Source organism: Panthera tigris, chromosome A1, assembly GCF_018350195.1.
Source record: "Panthera tigris isolate Pti1 chromosome A1, P.tigris_Pti1_mat1.1, whole genome shotgun sequence".
Taxonomy (NCBI): Eukaryota; Metazoa; Chordata; class Mammalia; order Carnivora; family Felidae; genus Panthera; species Panthera tigris.
In genome coordinates this window covers 56,008,220-56,035,432 of record NC_056660.1, presented here as the reverse complement: position 1 = coordinate 56,035,432, position 27,213 = coordinate 56,008,220, and the positions used below count along the sequence as shown (strand labels likewise).

At 36.1% G+C, this 27,213-nt stretch overlaps 1 long non-coding RNA gene across 1 annotated transcript in view; it reads right to left on the bottom strand.

Annotated features, from left to right (window-relative positions):
• LOC122231038 overlaps positions 1-27,213 on the bottom strand; it is an 80,457-nt gene that overhangs the window by 51,304 nt on the left and 1,940 nt on the right. The window contains exon 2 of the long non-coding RNA XR_006208147.1: positions 17,110-17,174. This is a non-coding gene — a long non-coding RNA (uncharacterized LOC122231038). The remainder of the gene's footprint in view (positions 1-17,109; positions 17,175-27,213) is intronic.

Genomic DNA, 27,213 nt, shown 5'->3' with positions numbered 1-27,213 from the left:
AATTCGATTTTAATATATCCATTGATTTTAGTTATGTATTCTTACATATTTCTGTGGTGTTCTAGATAGCATGGTATGCATCTCTAAATTTTACGGTCATGTTTCAGATTCTGTGTCTCCCTCTCTCTGACCCTCCCCCGTTCATGCTCTGTCTCTCCCTGTCTCAAAAATAAATAAACGTTAAAATAAATTAAAATAAATAAATAAATAAATAAATTTTACGGTCAACTGAGAGGTAACATACTGCTTCACAGAAAACAGAAATTTTTCAATCATACAGATATATTTCCATCCTTCATGGTCCTTTTATGTTATTTCTATGTTATAGTTGGCATATGTATTAAATCTACAATATTATAAATCAACAAGACAATGTCATAATTTTTTATTTAATAGGTATGTAGTTTTTAAAGAAAATAGGAGAAAAATCTACTCTTTTCATATGTACCTGGCAATTGATCTTTGATATGCTGTTCATTTATTTTTAAAAATCTGAGTTTACCTTGGTAATATTTCCATTCACAGTTGAAAATGTCCTTCACTAAAGTTTAGGTATAGTAACAAAAATAATCTTAGATTAACCTTATGGGAAAATATATTAATTTCGTTTTCATTATTGAAGGATATTTTACTGGATATAGAATTCTGCAACGAGGTTTTTTGTCATTTTTCTTTCAGTGTTAAAGAGAGTTCTGCAGTTTTCTAGGCTAAGTAGATTTTTTTTAAGTTTATTTATTTTTACTTTGAGAGAGAGAGAGCATAAGAAGGAGCATGTGTGCACGAGTGAGGGAGAGGCAGAGAGAGAGGAAGAGAGAGAATCCCAAGCAGGCTGTGCTAATCTACATGGTTTTTGATTACTAGTTGCAGTCATTGGAAGATTATACCCCTGGTATAATGATATATGTATGTGTGTGTATATATATATATATATATATATATATATATATATATATATATATACATATATATATATATATATTTCTGCTTGATTTCAAGATTTTCTATTTATCATTGTTTTTCAAGAGTTTGTCTGTTGTGTGCCTGCATTTAGTTCTTTGAATTTGTCCCATTTAGGGGTTGCTGAGCTTCTCAAATCTGTATAATTATACATTGGACCAAATTTTGGAATTTTAGTGATTATCTTAAACTTTTTCCTAATTTATAGAAGAAATACATATAATTTATTAAACTTCTTGCCGCTATACCTGATATTCAGGAATGAATTCTCATCTCCTATTTGGTCCTGGAATCCATGTTTTCCAGATTTTTTGTTATTTTTATAATTTCATTCTCTCTGTTTCTTGTTTCTCTCTCTCTATGCCTTTCTCTCTTCCTCCTGTATCTTTAAAATGTCTAAGTATTAAAAATGTCTATGATATTGGAGGCATCAAATATTCATTAATAGTTCAAATTTTCATTTTAATAGTTTAATCTCTCTTATTACATCACCCTTAAAATTAGTATTTTAACCCAAATAAGTTTTCCATCTAATATTTTATCATTAAAAATAACTTCAGCTAGCACCTGATCTTTTTTTAAAAACTTTTAAAACAATACAGCATATATATGCAAAACAGAGTTTAAGCTTATAGCTTGATGATTTAAAACAAATTGAACAAACATACGTAACTATTACTCCAACAAGGAAATGAAATACTAATTGCATTCCATAAACATCTTTTAAGCTTCTTCCCAATTGTTGCTGCCTGTGGCAGATACAAAGGAATACACTTTCTTTCTTCTTCTTCCATTAAATGTCTCTTTTCTTTTAGATTGGGAGGTCTCTATCATTACTTTGGCCAATATTATATGGCAGAAATAAAGCTGGCGTCAGCTTCTGCACAAGGCCTTAAGAGAGCTGCAGCTTACAGCTTTTATCTTTTCGAAGACTTATTCTTGGAGGCCAGCTATCATGTAAAAAGTTTGACGATTCTGACACATGCATATTATGATAAGTCAAAGCCACGTAATAAAACCCTGGAGAATGAGACTTAATGGGAGTGGGGATGGGCCCAAAGAAAACTGAGTAAAGGAATCAATTGAAAAGTAAACCTTCCATCCCTAGCCAACCCTGCGAAGGCCATGTCAGTCAGAGTTGCACCACCTACTCAAGTCATTTCTGAACTCCTGACCCAAAAAATTATGAAAAAAATAAGAGGCACCTTGAGCCACCATGTTTACTATGTAGCAACAAATAACTGGATTAAGCTGACAAATACTGGAACATTCCTTGATCCTTATTTCTCACTATCCTGAATTCTATCATCATAGCCTAATCTGGGCTGTTTTTCACTTGTATGTAGTTGAATTATATAAATATGTTTGTGGGTAGGGTTTATTTCATTCTTTTTAGTTATGACATGCACCTGTGTATGTGTGGGTATGTATGTGTGTAGGAGCACTTTTTTTCATTGCCTAAAATGAACTATATAAACCTAGTAAACATAGTACTATCTATATAATGTGTGTGCATGTATATACATATACACATATATATGAAATGAATATATAAAATACAATGTCAATTTTCATATGATGAACATTTTAGTTATTCCACATTGTGGATTATTATAAATAACACTTCCATAAATATGTTTGTGAATGTCTTTTATTGCAACTTTACATGGATTTCTGTTGGTTATAAATAAGAGTAAAATTGATGAGTCATAATAAATTTGCATTTTCAATTCTAGTAGGCAACAATAAACATTTCTTTTTTGTACCAGTTACATTTGTACCAATGTATACTCCCACCAGCAGTGTTTGAGAATGCCAGTTACTGCAAATCCCTGCCAAAATTTAAGATTGTTAACTTTATAAAACTATATCTATTCTGGTATCTCAGTGTGACTAAATTGTTTTTCACTGACAACAAATGAGAATGGCTATCTTTTCATATTTTTATTGGCCACTAGGATATTATCTTTGCAGAGTGATTGCTTAACATCTATCTTTTTTCTATTTGTTCTCTGCCTTTTATGTATGCATTCTTTCATATAGGGATTCTTTTAAAAATACATTAGCATTTGGGGCGCTTAGGTGGGTGGCTCAGTCAGTTAAGCATCTGACTTCGGCTCAGGTCATGATCACACAGTTCGTGGGTTCAAGCCCCGCTTCGGGTTCTGTGCTGACAGCTCAGAGCCTGGGGCCTGCTTTGGATTCTGTGTCTCTCTTTGTCTCTGCCCCTCCCCCACTCACACTCTGTCTGCTCTCTAAAATAAATAAACATTAAAGAAATAATAAAAAATTAAAAAATAAATAGTAGACATAAGCCTCTTGTTGGTTATATGTGTTGCAAATATCTTCTCTCACTCTACAACTTATCTTTTCATTATGCTAATGGTATCTTGATTTTAAATATTCTTAATTTTAATAGGTCGAACAATCATGTCTTGTTTGGTATTTTTTGTGTCCTATTTAAGTAAATTTCTTAACATGAATATAATTAATGTGTCTTCATACATTATCATCCACACATTTTATTTCTTTTGGTTTCACATATAAATCTAAAGACCAGCTTACTGTTTTTGATTTTGTGGTAAACCAAATGTCAGTTTTTTCATGCTTTTCATATGGATATCCTTTATTGAACGTTTATTGGACCAGAACATTTTATTGAAAAGAATAATCCTAACGATTCTGCAAGGCTAGCTCATTTTAAATAATACAGCCATATGTACTTGGTTCCATTTCAGGACTCTATTCTGTTTCATCGATCTATTTGTTTATTCTTGTGTCAATACCAATTCTCTGAACTACTTTAACTTTAATACATGTATTAAAATCCAGCAGAGTACATTCAACCACTGTGTACTTTTTCAAGATTGCCTTTGCTATATTTGGCTCTTGTATTTCCATATTTTTTTAAGAACCAACTTGTACATTTTCACAAAAACACCTGCTTAAATTTTGATTGGGGCTGCATAATAATTTCAGGAGGGGGCAGATATCAACTTTATAATATTAATGCTGCTAATCAACAAATAGGATGTGTGTCTGCGTTTTAGTTAGGCATTTTCTATCTACTCTCAAAAGCTTTATATCTTTATGTAAAGAAATCTTACCCAAATTTTATTTGATTTATTTTTAGCGATGTTGTGATTATGAAGTGACTCTACATGTCACATTTTTAAACTACATTTTTGAGTTGTTTATACTTGCTTTTTAAAAATAAAATTGAAATTGCACGGTGACCTTGCATCCAGGATACTTGCTAAGTTCCCTTAAATTCTAACAGTTTAATTATAATCTTATTAAATTTGCTCATTTTAATTAATAAGTAACAATTACAAATTGCTATTGATTCTACTATCCCACTTGCCTGATATATTTGTCATCATCCCTGTGACATCATTCCAGTTAAAACCACCTACATTTTATCTTGCCTGTTTCAATAGTTTGCCATTAGTATTCTATATTCTCCCTTATTTCCTCTAGTTTCTCTGAACATAGCAACCAGGCTTATTCCTTCAAATTTCAAATCTGAATTTCTCTTTCTCTTGTTTTAAAAAAGTAATGACATAATACTGTTCTTCAGCTTAACACCTTTCCTTTCTGAATTTGTCCCTGAACAACTTCATAGTCTGGTACATGAGTTAATGACAGCTTTGCCTCTCATGCCATATGAGTAGGGTTGCTGTAATATATACAGGATGCCAAGTGTAATTTTAATTTGAGGTAAACAAAATTTATTTTTCATAGTTATTTCATGAGTCATGCTTGAATTTATTTTTTTTTTAATTTTTGAATGTTTTATTTTATTTTTTGAGAGACAGAACATGAGCAAGGGAGGGACAGAGATAGAGGGAGGTACAGAATCCAAAGCAAGCTCCAGGCTCTGAGTTGTCAGTACAGAGCCCAACGTGGGGTTCAAAACCCACAAACGCAAGATCATGACCTGAGCCAAAGTTGGACACTCAAACCAAATGAGCCACCCAGGTGCCCCAAGTCACACTTGCATTTATAAAAAGTGTTTGTTGTTTACCTAAAATTCAAATGAAACCAGGCATCATTTTATTTCCTATAGTAATCCAACACAGAAGTAATCTTATGAACCCCAGTAACAAATCACCTGCTTGGAAACTATTGTTGGTTCAGGAATGGACCTGTGTGCTAAAATGAGACTGTGATCATCCTGGACACGTTTTTGTGTCTGTCTTTAGATAAATAATTAGTGTTTATCTGTGATTTGTATCTGTAGGGTGATATTAGCCTTGATACTAGCTTATTTGTGGACAGCTTGGTCTTGTGAAAGAAAATAAAGTAGAAGAAAGTTGACCAGAGAGATGGAAAAATAGGGAGAGAACAAAAAGGGAGATTACTGTCAGTTCTGTCAGTACCTGAATCCAGGTGAAAATAAATTAAGGTCAGCCAAATAAGAGCAAGCAAAGGCTATTTACTCAGATTTGCTATAGCAAGGAAGTCAGTCACCATCACTTGAGCTTTGGCAGAGACTCAAAGGCAGGCAATGAAGTGAGACAACTTCATATTGGAAGGAAGGGAAATCTTTAGGTTTGTTCTGACTGGAGGATGCTGAAAGAAGCAATTGTAGATCGGCTAATTGGAATGGTTAGAGGTGCACATTTGGCTTTCTGTGGTCGGTCCTAAATTGCACATGGCGACAACAATTAGGGAAACTTCTAGTGATTCATCAAGTCCTCACCATTTTGGGCTAATTATTATAGGATTACTGGATTAGCAGTAGAGATAGCAATCTGGCCTCCTGCTAGTCTCATTTATGGCAGGCTGACTTCCTGGGCTGGTTACTACAGGTGATGGGTTGGTTTACTGGGCAGATTGCTGCAGGCTGTGGGTCAGTTTTATTTTACATATGGTCTATCTATTGTCCAGTTGTGTAATTCAGTCTTTCATAGTCACATAGGAAACATAGATTTTTCAGTAATGTGAATCAATAAATTCCCCTTAATGTCTAATTTAGTTTAAGTGTAGATAAGACAGAAGTGCCTCAAGAAAAATTCTGATAAATATGAACCTTTAGATGTTTTCTGTTCATTGTTCTTAACATAAAGAGACAAATTACTAACCTGGCTTACAACTCCCTAAAGAACTGGCTTCTCCTTCTCTTCTATTCCAGCATCAATCTATCAGTAATTTATAGACTTTCAACCACCATATTGCCTTTTTTTTCAATTCCTGTAATGGATGCAGTATTTTCCTCCCTCAGGTATTTTGTCCCCACATTTCTTTTTTTTTTTTAATTTTTAATGTTTATTTTTATTTTTGAGACAGAGAGAGACAGAGCATGAGCTGGGGAGAGGCAGAGAAAGAGGGAGACACAGAATCAGAAGCAGGTTCCAGGCTCCGAGCTGTCAGCACAGAGCCCGACGCAGGGCTTGAACTCGTCAACTGCAAGATCATGACCCGAGCTGAAGTCGGACGCTCAACTGACTGAGCCACGCAGGCGCCCCTCCTCACATTTCTTCTTCCTATATTGTTTTACACACAGCCTCGTCCCTGCCCCAATTCATCATTATAATCTTTAAGTTAAATCAACACATTTTTGTGCTCTCAACTAAAACTGTACTTCAGGGAACTTTTTACTGACCATCAGGACAACTTCAGATCCTTATTATACACTATTTTATATACCTGAACTTCTTTTATTAAATACCACACCATACATGTAATTAATACAGAAACTGTTTAATTTATTGTTAAATATCTATCCATCCTGTTAGGGATGAGGGCCTAAACTTTTGGTTAACTGTTAACCCTTCCAGATAATTTGCCCCAAATCAGTGATCAATGTATATACATTGAATAAATCAATGGAAGATTTTCCTTACTCCTTTTTAAGTAAATGGATTACATTATATCTCAAAATGTTTACCTATTTACTGGATCAAAACAGGTATAATTATAATCAAAAATAAATTAAATTGGAGTAATAGCTAAAAAACACATTTTCCAAACAAAATAACTTAATAAAATAACAATGTGAATAGCTTTATTAAAAATATGAAAGAACACTAACCACAGAATTGAAGCATATTCTTTCTTTCTGACTTTGGCTTTTCTATAATACTTACATGGTGTTACTCTGTAATAAGTCATCAACAATTGTGTCTCTTCGTATATCCATAGAATAAGGCTACATATTCTATTTTTCATATTCACATATTTGATTTTAAATCAAAACTTTTCTCCAGATTATCAAATATGTCGAAATAACTGTCTAAGCCCAAGGTGGAGTCACTACTGCTGGTGGTGCCATGTCATCAAATTGAAACTTAGATAATTTAGATGACGCTGTAAATGCTGCACTTGACCATGAACACAGTCAAACAGCCAATCCCCAAACGCCAAACCCACACTGGGCCTTCTTATCCCAAACAAGGTTGACTATATATATGGCCCAAGAAAATAGTTTTCTTTGTTTTGTTTTGTTTTACTATTTTGCCCTTCCTGTTCTTTTTTCTTTCTCCTATAAAAGAGCTTCCTGCCCACTGCCCCATCTGGAAGTCTGTGAAAAGAGACTATTCACGTAATAAAGTATTAAATAAAGTTTCTTTGAATCACCTCAACTGTCTTCTTTAATCATTTTTTAACAGTTTTTGGAGATGAGAAATGGGGTCCGAAGCTGACCACTAATGGCCTTCAGGAGGAGACACACAGGAAAGGTGCCTACACACACACAAATATATAGATATATTTATATATATTTAAAGTTTATATAACTTTATATATATATAACTTTATATATATGTATAGCCTTATATATACATATATATAAAGTATATGTGTATATACATATATAAAGTTACATATATATATAAACTAGATATATAAACTATACATATATAAACTATACATATAAGCTATATATATAAACTATATATATATATATATACATATGTAAAATATATAAAACTATATATTAAATATATATATATATTATTCCCAGAAAAGTTCTGGGGTCCTGGGAAGGATCTGGGGTTTAATAAAGTTCCCAGAAAAGTTTCTGGAACCTGCAAGGTGGTTACATTGGGAGCCCACATGGGTTGCAACCACTAGAGGACTCAAGAAGAAGGAATTCCAATGTCCATAGTGCATGGCAGTTGTTATAGGACTCACAAAGCCTCAAGGACTCACAAAGCTTATGCTGTGTTAAGCGCACAGCATAAGCTGCTGGGGGACCTGGGGAAATAAATTAATACAAAAAATACCAGACTGTTTTGACCATCAAAATCAAAATCTAAGTAGGCACAAGTCAGACTACTAAAAGTCAATATGGTATCTGCCACTAGAAAGAAATCCTCAAGTGAAAGGAGTAATAGATCTATTGCTAATGGGAATCTTGGAAGCCAAAACTGCAGACTTGGTGGGCATGGGTCAAGTCTTAAAAACTGTGAGAATGTTCTCGACCTAACTCCTACACTCCCGTGCTAGGATAAGTTGGTCATGAAATGAGTTAGATTTACAATGGGTCACCCACCAATCTCAAGAAAATTTATTCTGTGCAATAAGATACACTTTTAAATGCCACAAAATCCTCATCACAATGGCACATCATCTTAGATATTATTCTGGCTCCAAGAGATCCAAAGATTTAGCTAAAGAGATGAGACCCTCAGTTTTAATGAATTGAATGCTCAACCTTTCAGCACACCTGCTTATCACAGTTTAACAACTATGACCCTAGAAGCTGGAGATATCTATAAAAATGGTAAAATCTTACTAAAACAATGGTGATGATAGAGAATGTTTCAATTAGAAAAGATCATTCATTTGAGAAGTTCACTTGAAAGCAAGGTTTTCAAATCAAACAAAATGGGACACTTATTTTAATTGGCATGCAGAAGGCTCCAAAAGGTTTCAAGATTCCAAAATAGCTTTATTAAAATATTTATTACAAAAGCTAATGAAATATCAAATACACAAAGTACTACCTAAAACAAAAGACTATAAGACTGATGTGACTTCTACTATTCCCCTTTATCCTTAACCTGAGTACTCACAGTCTATTAATCCTTACCTGAATTGTCTCTTCACTCTGACAAGACTACAATTACCTGAATTATCTCTTTACTCTGAAGAGACTACAAGGCCATAAATAAAAGTCCCCTAAGTTAGTGCCCTACAACTGCAACAGCTCCAAGGCCAGAAACCTAAAATATGTGGGCCTCCCTCTCTGCACCCTCCTAGGGGTCATAATCAAAACACTGACCCCAGAATCAGGGTCTCATTTGCAGTCAACATGAACACTCGTAAAGAAGATTATCCTCCAAGATTTTGTCAAGTCATTTGACACCAAATTGAATGCGCCTACATCTACTCCCTTCCGAGGACTGATGGGACTCTGAGGAATTCTCTGGTAACTGCTACCACTTATTCTCTTAAATAATCAACAGGAAACTAAAAGTAAAAATCACAGAAAACTTTGACAAATTCTATTAGATATCAGACCCAAACTGTCTTCTTTAAACCCTACTCACTTCAGAGCTTACAGAAAGGATCCTGGGAAAACTGGCAGAAGCCAGTAAAGTGACAGAATTCTTACTAAAGTCAATTCCCTTGATCTCTGTAGTGCCTGATAGAGAAAGGAAGGTAAAATTTCATGTTATCCTTTCCTTTCTGCATCTAGACTCTTGTGAGTTATGGTTCTGAGGTGCCCATTTGTTGCTGATTATTTCTCTCCCAGGGACAGTTACTACCTTCTTGTTTGTTTTATTTTGTATCCTGAGAATTTGACTTGGTTTTCTGCCTGCCTGAACACATGGGTTGTCAGTTCTTGTATATTCAGACAACTGAACCATCAGTTTGGGGGCCCAAAGATATAATCAGACAGAAATGTGGGTTCAACTCCACTTGCAGCTAGATATGGCCAACAGAAATGCATATTGCACTTCACTCGAAGCTAGAATTCGACTGATTGTTGACAGCTCTCAGAATTGTCTGCTTTTCTTTCTTTTGACAATTTTTGAGAGTGGTTCTGGAACTTGGGAGGGTAGTACTTTTTGCATCCTCTTTGGGGATGCCTCTTGCATCTAAGGTGTCATTCAATACTTCTGGGGATATTTACTGTTTGTCTTTGCTAAAACTTGACAAGACACTTAAAAGGATTTTTTTTAAGTAACTCTATGGTCAGAAGTTGGCCAAGTTGTAAGTTGATATTCAGAGCCTAATAGAAACATTTGAGGTCTTTTTCCCTGGCTAAAATGAAATTACGTACCCAGAGGGAAAGAAAACATTTCAAAGACAAACAATTCTAAATCTAGAACATGGAAATATTTTGATTTCTATTTTAGTTAAAGATCTTCTCCTGAGACAAAGAAGGAAATTGAAGATAATATATTTGTTTGGTGACCCTTGATATCATTCAGGTTATAATCCAATCTTTGAGGAATTACAAACACTCTTACAAACTGAGAACAACCTGTACAACTTGTCTTATAAATTGAGTCTTTACAACAATGGAAACAAAAATAATCAAAAAAAAATACTTATCCTTTTTACCAATTCTCAAACTTCCCCTATTCATTTCAGAAGGCTTGCAGGTACTGCAAAAATTCTGGCCTTTGAAAACAAAAGTCCTTCTTGGAAGAACTTGTATGCTTTCTCTGTGCCTTTGAGACATAAATGTTCTTCCTGGTCTTCTCCGGGAAATTAGCTAATTCTTACCAAAGGGAACAAAAAAAAGAGTCTATTTGGAAGCTAGGCAAATGAAAGAAATCATAAAAGTCTTCTCCATAAATAATAGTATAAAATTTAAGCTTTTTTTTTTAAAGTTTATTTGTTTATCTTGAGAGAGAGACAGAGAGAGAGGATGGAAGGGGCAGAGAGAGAATCCCAAGCAGTCTCTGCCCTAGTCAATGCAGAGCCTGATGCAGGGGTATGAACCCACAAACAATGAGATCATGACATGAGCTGAACCCAAGAGTTAGACGCTTAACCAACTGAGTCAGCCAGGCACCCCAAAACTATAAGGTATCTTATCAGTTAACCTTAACTTATTCCATTGCCAGAAACATAATCTGGATCAAACTGTTCTTTTATCAACTAGCGAGTTTTGCATTATAACATTTGTGTCATGGCTAAGTTTTTAAAACAAAAACCATATGATTTCTAATTTTTTTTATGTTTTTACTTTATTTTTGAGAGAGACAGAGTTTGAGTGGGGGAAGGGCAGAGAGAGAGGGAGACAGAATCTGAAGCAGGCAACAGGCTCTGAGCTGTCAGCACAGAGCCCAATGTGGGGCTTGAACTCACGGACTGTGAGATCATAACCTGAGCCAAAGTCGGACACCGAACTGACTGAGCCACCAAGACTCCCCAAAACTGTAAGATTTCTATTTGTATTTGTCTGCACGCTTATCTATGTCTGTGGATGTATGTTATAAACGTGTGATATTTTTCCACCTCTGGATGGCACTGCTGAAACTAATTTGTAGAGAGCTCTATTTACTTTGCTTAAAGAAAATTAAGCATTTATATAAATTAAACATAGTCTTAGAAATATAAACACTAACTCAAATATTTTTCAAATTCATGTGATCTGGGGTAATACTTTTTTTAAGTTCATTTATTTTTTTATTTTGAGAACAGAGAGCACAAGCAGAAGACAGGCAGAGAGAGAGGGAGGGAGAGAATCCCAAGCAGGCTTTGCACTGTCAGCACAGGGCCCAATGTGGGGCTTGAGCTCAGGAACCATGAGATCATGACCTGAGCTGAAATCAAGAGTCGATGCTTAACTGACTGAACCACTCAGGCACGCTAGAATAATTTTCAGTAAATAAAAGCTGGTTTAAATTTGTTGGTTTAATTAAAACAGGAATGTCTTTAGAGTCATCATCACTAAATATAATGCGGCCATACAGCTTTTATTCTACCTAGGTTTACTAGAAGTCAAATAAGCTCTTATTACCTCTGTTACAGAATTTATCAGCAAGAAAGATTAAGTTAAGATTATGCCTGTATAAGGTCTTATGAAATTTCCATGAATAATCTAAACATGATTGCTAGATTAAGTATATAAATAGATATAAGTGGATAAAGTTTATAAATGAACTAGTCAACAATGATTATGCTTTATAGTATATCTATTTAAACATCGTTTCTGAAATCTTTTTGGTAAGTTGAACCATTAAAGTTACACTGAGATAAGTTAAGTGATGTATATTCATTTAACATCTAAATCATTTCCAAGAGATAAAGTACAGAAACACTAATTATTGAACACAGGTTTATCCAAATTTGGCTTTCTTTCACAGAAGAACTAAAAATATTTGGGTCTATTAGGAAATATATTTTTCATCACATTTCTCCACTTTGTCACTAAAATTCAATAAATCAGAAGTTTTTAATATTATACTGTAATAGGAACATAAGCAGAAGCAGAAAGAGAAAGGAGAAAAGAAAAAAGAAAGAATGAAAGAAAGAAAGAAAGAAAGAAAGAAAGAAAGAAAGAAAGAAAGAAGGAAAGAAAAAAAAGAAAAAGTTCTATAGTTTTGTAAAAGATTACTTTGAATTATAATATACATGGATCTAGGGAATATATTCAATTATGAAGTGGAGAAAGATAATATATATCTTGCTTATTCAATTTCTTGTCTGTTATTTAGTTCTTCTGTTTTAGATTTATTGTGCTGGTTTATGAACCACAATTATGTGAGCAACCACATAAGTAGATTTCATTAATATAAATTTGGGGATATCGGACCGAGGCAAAAAAGATATATAACTTGGGCATGCTATAGTTTCTTTTTTTATAAAACTGGGAAAATCTATTTACTTGAATTGGAATTTGCACTGATTTGGAGTCTTAAGAAGTGATGTCATGCCAAAAGGCAAAACACAGTTGTTGCTTCTTCAATTTCCTAGTTGTTATCCTTAGCCATACTTAAAGTAGTTCACAAACTAATTGAAACAGAGAGCAATGGTAGCAACAATTGTAATTTATATGAAACTATAGACTTCTCTTGAAGTATTCCTTTTGGTGAGTTAAAAAAAAAGTACTTGACATTTTGCCACACAAAAGTTAATTGCTCTCCAGTTCCAATTAGAATGACACATAATTTGAATTGAGTTGCTTAATGTGTTGTTCTAAAGAAAAAAAATAAAAAGAAGAAGACATATAACCTGAGGTGACCGTGATTTAGTAGTTCATTGCCACAATTCACACAGAGAGCAATAAAACTAGAAATTCCCTGCCTAATGACGACTAGAGATGTCATTCAGGGTAAATTATTAATTTTTTTGATGCCAAAGTTCAAGAAGCACCATGTGTTCTAATATTGACTAATATTAGCTTTGGGGGAAGTTTCCTAATTAAAGGCTCATAACAGTGAGCCTTAACATTTAACAATAATAATAGTGAAAAATTTGAGTGAGAAGAGGAAAATTTATGCAAAATAAAATGAAAAATAAAATGTCATTATATTTCAGATTGACTTATTTTCTAATGATTCTTACCTTAGCTTAGCTAATTACAACATATATTGAAAGACAGTAACACAAAATTAATCAGCCAGTGCTATAAGAGACTAGCAAAAGAGAGATCAATGTAGGCTGAAGCAGCAAGGGAATGGTAAGGATTAAACTAGACATCAAAAGATTAAACAAAGGCAAAGGCACAGCAAGCCTTTGTGAATAAGAATACAAATGGAGGAAAACAACAGCAGACTGAACCTGAGCAACAATTGTAAAAATTAGTTACATAAAGAAAGCTTTATAATTTTTTTAAAACAGAGTTTTTCTCTTCAAAGAAAAGCAACACTTTATTAAAGATTTTACTTCAAAAAATATATTTATAGATTTATCTTTCCTTCCTCTCCCCACATAGTCCGTCAGCAACATTACGTAAAACGGCTGAAAACAGCTGGTATCATTAAAGAGTGAGGTAGAGATTCAGACAAAATGACCACAGATGGAGACCCTAGAGTTTAACCTGTACAAAACGATAGAGTAGGTGGCCCTAAGACCTGTGAGGACACTGGCCCGGCTGCTAAGGACCTGATGAGGCAGAAGGTGACAGTGGGGGGAAAGAAGCCCCCACCTTCCAAGCTTGCTCCTCAAAAGGCAGTGTCAGGGCTCTTTTCACCCAACCCACTGTGCTGGGTGACCTTGGATCAGCAGAGAAGCTAGGGAAAGTATCCCAAAGAGCTTTATCTAGGAATAACATAGGCACTTTCCATCAGAGAGCATGTGTGTAGGAAGCTGGGACAGACCTACTGAGCAAAACTGCTACTCAAGACAAGCATGGAATCAAGCTGGGCTTGCTGGGGGGAGGGCAGCCCCATCGTCTATGGAAACTGGACACAAAATTGGAAATAGGCAAAGTGAGTGAGAACAAGAGTGGTGGGCAAGCAGGCACATTTCTTTAGTGACAGGATTCAAAGTACTGGCTGCTCAGTCTTACTTGTGACCTCCTTCCTGTAGCTCATCAACATGCGTGTAAGGAAAACCAGAAAGGGCAATACAAAATAAAAATACACCATCCCATAAAAAACATATATATACACACACACATACATACACACACACAATGGAATATTACTGGGTGACCAAAAAGAATGAAATCTTGCCATTTGCAACAACATGGTTGGAACTAAAGTATATATGCTAAGTGAAATAAGTGAGAGAAAGATTATCATATGATTTCACTCATATGTGGAATTTAAGAAACAAAACAGATGAACATAGAGTAAGTGAAGGAAAAATAAGATAAAAACAGAGAGGGAGGCAAACCATAAGAGACTCTTAAATACAGAGAACTGAGGGTTGCTGAAAGGGAGGTGGGCAGGGGATAAGAATGCGTGATGTGCATTAAGGAGGGCATTTGTTGGGATGAGAACTGGTTATTATATGCAATTGATGAATCACTAGGTTTTACTCCTGAAACCAATACTATATGATATGTTAACTAACTTGAATTTAAATGAATTTTTTTTTTAAAAAGTACCATCATCCAGGTTCCATCTGCCTAAGGGTTGGGGAAGATCTGTCACTGCTATCTGTGCTGTGCAGCTTTTTTAAAAGTAGAGTTTAATTCTATTTTTATTTTTTTCAGTATATTTTAATTTACTGTATCTGATTCATGATGTAATTAATCTGAGAAAAAGATGATTAGATATAATATGTGGCAAGTATAATCTTTGTGTTTCATGTTTCACAGAAAGTATAATATACATACAAAGAAAAATGCATCCCAACATTAAAAGTTCATATGTTTCAAAAATGTTTAAGCAGTCAAATTATGTCATTCTCTTTGGAGTTATTGTCCATGAGAAAATTATTATTAAGATAATCATCTTATAGGTAAAACTCAAACTTAACTTTGTAAGTACTGAATGAATTTTTATTTTACAAGAAATTAGAAATGTTTTTGCTTGTACATTTGCACTATTTTAGGAAACTAATTTATAAAAATGAAGGTGAATATTCTCAAAGATAGTTTTGATTAATTTATAACTTAAATAAATAATCTTTGAACAGTGGCAAAAATAAATAGTCCATTTCCTAAACCATAAATAGTTACTTTTGCTTAGATTGAATAAATTGCACTATGGAGTTTCAAATCACATTTCAGAGATCATGGTACAGAAACAACCATACACAAATGTTTTCCTTTCACATAATTTTCCATTTGTAAGCCTTTGTTTAAAGGAAAAAAAACCCACAGGCTGCAGTTAAATTTAATTATATTCAAGTCAATTCAAATGCATTATATTCTTCTAATAAGGTTATCATTCTTCTAGGAAATACAGGATGGGGATTTCTAATTGATAAATTTAATCTCTATCTCTATAAAGAAGGAAGGTAATATTATAATGTTGGCAAAAAAATAATTCTTAAATATTAAACATAGGTCAAGGCAAAGAAAGAACTATGAAAAATAAATAACTTTATTGCCTAGTCCATAAATATTATTCACGTGTTTGAATTACCATTCTACCACGGTATCATTTCCAAAAGAATGCAACACTTTTAAGGACATAATTTATTTTAGTTGTATGCCCTCAAATGATAAATTTTCAATCAAAACACCCCTGCATTTGTCTTCTTCATATCTCTCTTTCAACTCTGGCAATTCTAGCAAAACTAGTAAGTTAAAACAAATGCACAGAAATATATAGTTTATAATATGTCAGCTTTTAATCACTTATTTTCTTGATTTCAGAGGAGCAAATTCTGAATTAACCAAGAGTAATAACACACATTTAAAGAGAAAACAATATACTGTACATGTATTTTGAGGTTAAAGACATATTCAATATCAGCCTTGTCCAACGCTACTCTTTAAAACCACCCTGAAAAAAATAAGGTACTAACACGTACAGAAGGAATGAATAAAGGGAAGTCCTTTTTGCTTTTTGAGGTCTGGCTGCTTATAGGTGAGCATTTTTCATCAAGTGTAATCATGTTAGCTATAAAGATTGCAATTGGCATAAAGCTATTAGACTCACTGAAATGTGGGAGTGTGTGTGTGTGCATGTGTGTGCCTGTGTGTCTCTATAAATTACCAAATCATCGTCAGTGTCTTAAAGATGTAATTTTCAAACTGTACTGTTACTATACCTCATTAATGTGAGGAGAGAAGAGAGAAACATGAAGAGAAAAGAAAGGAAAGGAAGTATCAGAACACATCTTAGAAAAGGTTACTGTGTGTGTGTGTGTGTGTGTGTGTGTGTGTGTGTGTGTGTTTGAGTGTGTGTGTGCGTGTGAGAAAGAGAGAGAGAGGCAGGTGTGGAGGAAAGGAGGGAGGGGGAGAGAGAGTTTAAAAAGAGGAATTACAGAAACTTCTCAGGGATTGTTCTTTGGGGATTTTGTTTGCTTATGTAATATTCTTCTCTGGAGATGTTTCCCTTAAGAGAATGTAAATAAATATATGCCCAGATTGGTGAGGAGGCCAAATAATTTGAAACAGGCAGATAAATTTGGTGAACTCTCAAAGGCCTTTTAAGCCATTTTTTTCTATGATTCTAATTCTACACTTACATTAGAAGGGTAATGTACATTCAGAAAATTAAATACTTAAAATTAGGTCCTGTTGGCAGAAATATCAAGAAAACTGTGCTTTCATTTTCAGTATGAATGATACGAAAGAGCTGGAAAACACGTTAACATTTTGAAAGGAAAAATTTTACTCACAGTTGGGAGTATGTTTGGATCCCAATGGTCTCATTTCAGCCAAATGTCACCACAGTAAAATCACCCTGGAAAGACATTTGCAGTGAGGAGCAGAGAACGTTGCTGTATTTTAAATGATTGAATTCCACAGGTGGATAGCTCTGGATTTTGTCTTTTCTTTAGAACACATAATAATCTGGTGAAAATTATTCATCACCTAAATATAGGCTTTAACACTGGGAATATCTGTCTGCAATATGCCTTTCTGCCCCCCGCCCAAGAAAATCTATAAATGTTTTCTTCTATTGTCTAGTTCGGAATGATCTACATATTGAGAATCTTTACGAATATTTTAGCTTATCCTCTAGGAAACCATTCATGTGTTGCAGCTTTTAAATATTATTATATTTTTATAATATTTTGTGATGTTTAAAAGAACAAGGTAAATTCTGCAAAAATATGGTTAAATAGGTGGAGTGATGCTCATTGTTATGAGTAATTAAGCAATTAAAAACCAGAAAACAAGAGCAATACAAAGGAATACAGCAGAATATGAAGGATATACAAAGCTAAAAAACTATTTGCTGAAAATCAGATCTGAATTAGACTGATATGGCTGATACGGTTAAGAGCAGCCATGAAAACAATCAGAACTCTTCCAAACCAACAAAATGAGGCTTAGTACATTTAGAAGAAACCAAGGAGAACGGCTAGTCTGCCAAATCACACTTTTTGTGAGAGAGCTTTCTCCATGAAGCATTAGATCTAAATGTTAGAGTAGTGAAAATTTTAAGAGCACTGCAGTCTGACAGACTTTTCAAATCCTGGCCTGTATAAAAGTGAGAATATAAATATATTAATTGTTGCTTGCATGACAGTTAAACGATATGCTTAAAAAGTCCAGAAAAACTACTGACATAAAGTAAGAACTTGTCTGAGGCTCGTATATATACCTGCAATGTATCTCTATTGTTGATATTCCTATTCCTTGCCATTAAATCCCTCATGAAATCAAGGTATTATACTAGTAATATTCCACCCGGTTGTTAGTGTTACTCCCTTTCCTTCTCGAAACATTCCCAAGACATGATATTATTACCAGAAATAACCAGATACAATTAGAAATCTGTCCACTTCCTGTTTACTGTCATGTGACACATAAAAATATTTAGGGAATTTCTACACACAAGTTGAACTGAATGCATTCATCAAAGAAACTGAAGAGTGAAAGTGTTTTCATAAAGGTTTATCCCAGGATTATAATTTTTGAGAAGCATTACCACCACTGATGCTGTTCTGGGAGTTTAAAAATATGATTGATCTTTATGTAAAATATGGGAAATGTAAAAAATGACTGGAAACCTGGACAGATAAATAAAAAGATTGTTTTCCTTGAAAGTTAAAGAGAAATGTCTCTCTTCCAGCCTATGACGATATTTAAACTCTATTTTCTTAATTCATTTACTTTTGCCTCCCAACATGTGGCTTCACAGTATGCTTGTTAGTGTTGAAAGATGTCTTTGCTAAACCTTTTTAGGGGTGTGAGGAGGAAAGTCTTTAATTAGGAACCAATATAAACAGACTGTCTGTCAATACTTGAGGTGCGCTATTCAGAATAGCTCATAATTAGGTCCTTAGAGAACATGAAGCATTAAACCATTATTTTCCAGAAACGTTAACACTCACTTTTTTCTGTCCACTTTCAATGTTTTTATTACTTTGCACAACATAGCACTGAACTATTAACATTTTCACATCTATTCAAGCCTTTGCCTTTTGTCTTTCCCCTCTTCATTCCAAGTGTCCCCCTGGTAACAAATTTATAATCCTCTCCAGTTAGTAAATGAGCAACTCTTATCTAGTTTTCTGGATTAAAGAGAAAGCTGACGAGCCTTAGCATAAACTACTCATACATTTTCCTCACAATTCTTGGTCGCACTTAATATGGTTTAAAGCCACAAATAAAGACACCAATCTTCACTAAAGTAACATGTGAACATATGTCCAAAATGAACCCATTCTTTTTTAAAAAAGCAGTTTCTATTAGGAATTCAAAAAGTTGAGCTATACAGAATGAAATTATCATTCAATCTGTCTATTTTGAATCTAGTGAGGTGTTTTTTTTTTTAATTGTATGGGTGTCACTGCCAATATAATGCTTGAAAAGGTTGTTGCTTCTGGGAAGAACACTGTAAGTGCTGACAACTGAGGCCTGTAACTCCTTAAGCCATTACTTCAAGACAGCTGTTGCTAGTTCAGCAGAGCATTCAAAACATGTTTCTATCAGTGCAGTTCTACATTTGTTTACATCATAGGCTTGTGGACACTAGCTAGGATAACCCTTCTGTGACTAACATGTTTCTGTGTTGAGACTATAAAACCAAAAGCCATCAAGTGTCTGACACATACATGAGGAATAAGTCATTGACCTTGTGCTCATCTCCCACAACCATATTACTTAAAGTTACTCCAAATGTCTAGCATATTTACCATGAGAATCGTTTTGTGAGATGGAAAATAAAATTGTCTTCAGAAAGCTTCTACTTAAATACACAGAAGAAATTTGCTTCCCATTTTCTAACTAAAAAAGCCAATAGAGCTTCTTCAGTTTTAACTGTTTTGAACTCTGTATAATTTTCATTTATAGCTATTAATTTTCCTCCCTCCTTTTCTTTCTCCCTTCCCTTATCTCTCTGCAATTTAGCTAACAAACCTCTCAGACTCTTCCTATCTGTTTTCTTCTTCCAACCTAATTATCTGAGTTCTGTGTGTGGTTGTGTCCCAAGACAATTACTATATCTTATGTCAATATCCCACATTCCTGCATTGTTGATTTTCACCTCAGCACATCTCACTTCCAATATTATTGATCAACAAAATAAGTATCTCCTAAACTCTAGTTATGTATTCTCAACCCCCCTATGGTAATCTTTTTGATATTATTAATAGGATATTATTCTCTTATCATATGGGAAAAATCTAAGAAATTTCCCTTGGTCTCTCTGCAAGAGAGATTATTAGCCACCTTCTGCTAAATTTACATTTTTTCTTTCTTTTTAAATTTTTATTATTTTTAAAAAGGTTGATGTTTATTTATTTTTGAGAGAGAGAGAGAGAGAGAGAGAGAGAGAGCATGATCTGGGGAGGGGCAGAGAGAGAGAGGATGACACAGACTCCAAGGCAGGCTCCAGGCTCTGAGCTGTCAGCACAGATAGAGGGCTCAAACTTATAAGCTGTGACATCATGACGAAGTTGGATGCTTAACTGACTGAGCCACCCAGGTGCCCTTTTTTACCTTTTTAAATAGCACTTACATTTTCTCTCCTGTGTTCACCCTGCCACCTTCCTCAGTCAAATGGCCATTTTTTGCCTCATATGTTGGTTTTCTGTAGGCTAATGTCGTATCATACTTCCCTTCAAAATGTATAGGCAAAAATCAAACACCTTTCCTCCAATTTGTATACTATGGACACAGTTATTTAACCCTACCCTTGAAGTTGGGTAAGGGAAAGACTGCTCTGAGGCACATAATTATATGAGGAAGAAGCGAATTCCACAAAACATCAGAATTATGTTATTATAGGGGAGAGGGCTGGAAATAGATGCTTAGTAGAGAATCACCAGTGGATAATACTGCTGCAGGGTTTGTAGAAAACGAAATTTAACTAAATGAAATAAACTACAAACCAAAATAATCAACTAAATTATCCTGACTTTTTAAACCTTCAGGGGGGAGAAGGGAAGATGGCGACGTAGGAGGACGCTGGGCTCACTGCGCGTCCTGCTGATCACTTAGATTCCACTTACACCTGCCTAACTAACCCAGAAAACCAGCAGAAGACCAGCAGAACGGAGTCTCCGGAGCCAAGCGCAGACGAGAGGCCCACGGAAGAGGGTAGGAAGGGCAGAGAGGCGGTGCGCGCTCCACGGACTGGCAGGAGGGAGCCGGGGTGGAGGGGCGGCCTGCTGGCCAAGCAGAGCCCCCGAGTCTGGCTTGCAAAAGCGGAGGGGCCGGGCAGAGTGTGTTCCCACAGCAAGCGCGACTTAGCATCTGGGAGGTCATAAGTTAACAGCTCTGCTCAGAAAGCGGGAAGGCTGGAGGACAAAGGGAGGGAGAGTTGCTGAGCCCCGGGACGACAGAGCTCAGTTTGGCGGGGAACAAAGGCGCTCGCCAGCGCCATCTCCCTCGCCCATCCCCCAGCCAAAATCCCAAAGGGAACCAGTTCCTGCCAGGGAACTTGCTCGCTCTGAGCAAACACCCAACTCTGTGCTTCTGCGGAGCCACCCCTCCGGCAGCGGGTCTGACTTCCTCCGGCTGCCACAGGGCCCCTCCTGAAGTGGATCACCTAAGGAGAAGCGAGCTAAGCCTGCCCCTCCTGCCCCCGTGCACCTTGACTACCCACCCCAGCTAATACTCCAGATCCCCAGCACCACAAGCCTGGCAGTGTGCAAGTAGCCCAGACGGGCCACGCCATCCCACAGTGAATCCCACCCCTGGGAGAGGGGAAGAGAAGGCACACACCAGTCTGACTGCTGCCCCAGCGGTGGGCTGGGGGCAGACATCAGGTCTGACTTGGGCTCTGTCCACCAACTCCAGTTATACACTACAGCACAGGGGAAGGGCCTTGCAGGTCCACACTACTCCAGGGACTATCCAAAATGACCAAACGGAAGAATTCCCCTCAGAAGAATCTCCAGGAAATAAAAACAGCTAATGAACTGATCAAAAAGGATTTAAATAATATAACAAAAAAGTGAATTTAGAATGATAGTCATAAAATTAATCACTGGGCTTGAAAACAGTATAGAGGACAGCAGAGAATCTCTTGTTACAGAGATCAAGGGACTAAGGAACAGTCAGGAAGAGCTGAAAAACGCTTTAAACGAAATGCGAAACAAAATGGAAACCACGACGGCTCGGACTGAAGAGGCAGAGGTGAGAATAGGTGAACTAGAAGATAAAGTTATGGAAAAAGAGGAAGCTGAGAAAAATAGAGATAAAAAAAATCCAGGAGTATGAGGGGAAAATTAGAGAACTAAGTGATACATTAAAAAGAAATAATATACGCTTAATTGGTATCCCAGTGGAGGAAGAGAGAGGGAAAGGTGCCGAAGGGGTACTTGAAGAAATCATAGCTGAGAACTTCCCTGAACTGGGGAAGGAAAAAGGCATTGAAATCCAAGAGGCACAGAGAACTCCCTTCAGACGTAACTTGAATCGATCTTCTGCACGACACATCATAGTCAAACTGGCAAAATACAAGGATAAAGAGAAAATTCTGAAAGAAGCAAGGGGTAAACATGCCCTAACATATAAAGGGAGACCTATAAGACTCGTGACTGATCTCTCTTTTGAAACTTGGCAGGCCAGAAAGGATTGGCACGAGATCTTTAATGTGCTGAACAGAAAAAATATGCAGCCGAGAATCCTTTATCCAGCAAGTCTGTCATTTAGAATAGAAGGAGAGATAAAAGTCTTCCCAAACAAACAAAAACTGAAGGAATTCGTCACCACTAAACCAGCCCTACAAGATATCCTAAGGGGGATCCTGTGAGACAAAGTACCAGAGACATCACTACAAGCATAAATCATACAGACATCACAATGACTCTAAACCCGTATCTTTCTATAGTAACACTGAGTGTAAATGGAGTAAATGCGCCAACCAAAAGACATAGGGTATCAGAATGGATAAAAAAACAAGACCCATCTATTTGCTGTCTACAAGAGACTCATTTTAGATCTGAGGACACCTTTAGATTGAGAGTGAGGGGATGGAGAACTATTTATCATGCTACTGGAAGCCAAAAGAACGCTGGAGTAGCCATACTTATATCAGACAAACTAGACTTTAAATTAAAGTCTGTAACAAGAAATGAAGAAGGGCATTATATAATAATTACAGGGTCTATCCACCAGGAAGAGCTAACAATTATAAATGTCTATGCGCCGAATACCAGAGCCCCCAAATGTATAAAACAATTACTCATAAATATAAGCAACCTTATTGATAAGAATGTGGTAATTGCAGGGGACTTTAACACTCCACCTACAGAAATGGATAGATCATCTAGACACATGGTCAATAAAGAAACAAGGGCCCTGAATGATACATTGGATCAGATGGACTTGACAGATATATTTAGAACTCTGCATCCCAAAGCAACAGAATATACTTTCTTCTCGAGTGCACATGGAACATTCTCCAAGATAGATCATATACTGGGTAACAAAACAGCCCTGCATAAGTATACAAGAATTGAAATTATACCATGCATACTTTCAGACCACAATGCTATGAAGCTTGAAATCAACCACAGGAAAAAGTCTGGAAAACCTCCAAAAGCATGGAGGTTAAAGAACACCCTACTAACGAATGAGTGGGTCAACCAGGCAATTAGAGAAGAAATTAAAACATATATGGAAACAAACGAAAATGAAAATACAACAATCCAAACGCTTTGGGATGCAGCGAAGGCAGTCCTGAGAGGAAAATACATTGCAATCCAGGCCTATCTCAAGAAACAAGAAAAATCCCAAATACAAAATCTAACAGCACACCTAAAGGAAATAGAAGCAGAACAGCAAAGGCAGCCTAAACCCAGCAGAAGAAGAGAAATAATAAAGATCAGAGCAGAAATAAACAATATAGAATCTAAAAAAACTGTAGAGCAGATCAACGAAACCAAGAGTTGGTTTTTTGAAAAAATAAACAAAATTGACAAACCTCTAGCCAGGCTTCTCAAAAAGAAAAGGGAGATGACCCAAATAGATAAAATCATGAATGAAAATGGAATTATTACAACCAATCCCTCAGAGATACAAACAATTATCAGGGAATAGTATGAAAAATTATATGCCAACAAACTGGACAACCTGGAAGAAATGGACAAATTCCTAAACACCCACACTCTTCCAAAACTCAATCAGGAGGAAATAGAAAGCTTGAACAGACCCATCACCAGCGAAGAAATTGAATCGGTTATCAAAAATCTCCCAACAAATAAGAGTCCAGGACCAGATGGCTTCCCAGGGGAGTTCTACCAGACGTTTAAAGCAGAGATAATACCTATCCTTCTCAAGCTATTCCAAGAAATAGAAAGGGAAGGAAAACTTCCAGACTCATTCTATGAAGCCAGTATTACTTTGGTTCCTAAACCAGACAGAGACCCAGTAAAAAAAAGGAACTACAGGCCAATATCCCTGATGAATATGGATGCAAAAATTCTCAATAAGATACAAGCAAATCAAATTCAACAGCATATAAAAAGAATTATTCACCATGATCAAGTGGGATTCATTCCTGGGATGCAGGGCTGGTTCAACATTTGCAAATCAATCAACGTGATACATCACATTAATAAAAGAAAAGATAAGAACCATATGATCCTGTCAATCTATGCAGAAAAGGCCTTTGACAAAATCCAGCACCCTTTCTTAATAAAAACCCTTGAGAAAATCGGGATAGAAGGAACATACTTAAACATCATAAAAGCCATTTATGAAAAGCCCACAGCTAACATCATCCTCAATGGGGAAAAACTGAGAGCTTTTTCCCTGAGATCAGGAACACAACAGGGATGCCCACTCTCACCGCTGTTGTTTAACATAGTGTTGGAAGTGCTAGCATCAGCAATCAGACAACAAAAGGAAATCAAAGGCATCAAAATTGGCAAAGACGAAGTCAAGCTCTCGCTTCTTGCAGATGACATGATATTATACATGGAAAATCTGACAGACTCCACCAAAAGTCTGCTAGAACTGATACATGAATTCAGCAAAGTTGCAGGATACAAAATCAATGTACAGAAATCAGTTGCATTCTTATACACTAACAATGAAGCAACAGAAAGACAAATAAAGAAACTGATCCCATTCACAATTGCACCAGGAAGCATAAAATACCTAGGAATAAATCTAACCAAAGATGTAAAAGATCTGTATGCTGAAAACTATAGAAAGCTTATGAAGGTAATTGAAGAAGATATAAAGAAATGGAAAGACATTCCCTGCTCATGGATTGGAAGGATAAATATTGTCAAAATGTCAATACTACCCAAAGCTATCTACACATTCAATGCAATCCCAATCAAAATTGCACCAGCATTCTTCTCGAAACTAGAACAAGCAATTCTAAAATTCATATGGAACCACAAAAGGCCCCGAATAGCCAAAGCAATTTTGAAGAAGAAGACCAAAGCAGGAGGCATCACAATCCCAGACTTTAGCCTCTACTACAAAGCTGTCATCATCAAGACAGCATGGTATTGGCAGAAAAACAGACACATAGACCAATGGAATAGCCTAGAAACCCGAGAACTAGACCCACAAATGTATGGCTGACTCATCTTTGACAAAGCAGGAAAGAACATCCAATGGAAAAAAGACAGTCTCTTTAACAAATGGTGCTGGGAGAACTGGACAGCAACATGCAGAAGGTTGAAACTAGACCACTTTCTCACACCATTCACAAAAACAAACTCAAAATGGATAAAGGACCTGAATGTGAGACAGAACCATCAAAACCCTAGAGGAGAAAGCAGGAAAAGACCTCTCTGACCTCAGCCGTAGCAATCTCTTACTCGACACATCCCCAAAGGCAAGGGAATTAAAAGCAAAAGTGAACTACTGGGAACTTATGAAGATAAAAAGCTTCTGCACAGCAAAGGAAACAACCAACAAATCTAAAAGGCAACCAATGGAAAGGGAAAAGATATTTGCAAATGACATATCAGACAAAGGGCTAGTATCCAAAATCTATAAAGAGCTCACCAAACTCCACACCCGAAAAACAAATAACCCAGTGAAGAAATGGGCAGAAAACATGAATAGACACTTCTCTAAAGAAGACATCCGGATGGCCAACGGGCACATGAAAAGATGCTCAACATCGCTCCTTATCAGGGAAATACAAATCAAAACCACACTCAGATATCACCTCACGCCAGTCAGAGTGGCCAAAAGGAACAAATCAGGAGACTATAGATGCTGGAGAGGATGTGGAGAAACGGGAACCCTCTTGCACTGTTGGTGGGAATGCAAATTGGTGCAGCCACTCTGGAAAGCAGTGTGGAGGTTCCTCAGAAATTTAAAAATAGACCTACCCTATGACCCAGCAATAGCACTGCTAGGAATTTACCCAAGGGATACAGGAGTACTGATGCATAGGGGCACTTGTACCCCAATGTTTATAGCAGCACTCTCAACAATAGCCAAATTATGGAAAGAGCCTAAATGTCCATCAACTGATGAATGGATAAAGAAATTGTGGTTTATATACACAATGGAGTACTTCATGGCAATGAGAAAGAATGAAATATGGCCCTTTGTAGCAACGTGGATGGAACTGGAGAGTGTTATGCTAAGTGAAATAAGCCGTACAGAGAAATACAGATACCATATATTTTCACTCTTATGTGGATCCTGAGAAACCTAACAGAAACCCATGGAGGAGGGGAAGGGAAAAAAAAAAGAGGTTAGAGTGGGAGAGAGCCAAAGCATAAGAGACTCTTAAAAACTGAGAACAAACTGAGGGTTGATGGGGGGTGGGAGGGAGGGGAGGGTGGGTGATGGGTATTGAGGAGGGCACCTTTTGGGATGAGCACTGGGTGTTGTATGGAAACCAATTTGACAATAAATTTCATATACTGAAAAAAAAATAAACCTTCAGGGGAGTGACGATGACCTCAGATTAAGTTAGAGACCTTCATTAATGACGCATAGGGAGAAAATACATGCAGTGTGAATTTTTTATGGGTCTGTGAACTTTTTGTGGGAGAAATCATACATGTTTAGATGTGTATTTAGAAATTTAGATGTGTATTTATGAGATATTTAACTCCATAAGGAAGATTTTACCTTTATTTTTTTGAAACCATTGCTTGGAGGAAATGCATTTGAGGTGTGACTTACTCATTCTTCCACTATTGCCCCCCCTACATAGATGCTATCTGATCAAACTTCAACTTTTCCTCTCAGCTTCTTCTAAAGGAATTGGTCTGTACTCTCATCTTGGTAAATTCTGGTTATAACTGGTCATTTATAGATTTAAGAATGGGATTTACAGAGTACTTTGTTGCAGCCAAATATTCCTAGTGGTTATAAAACTGAGTAATGGTTTGACA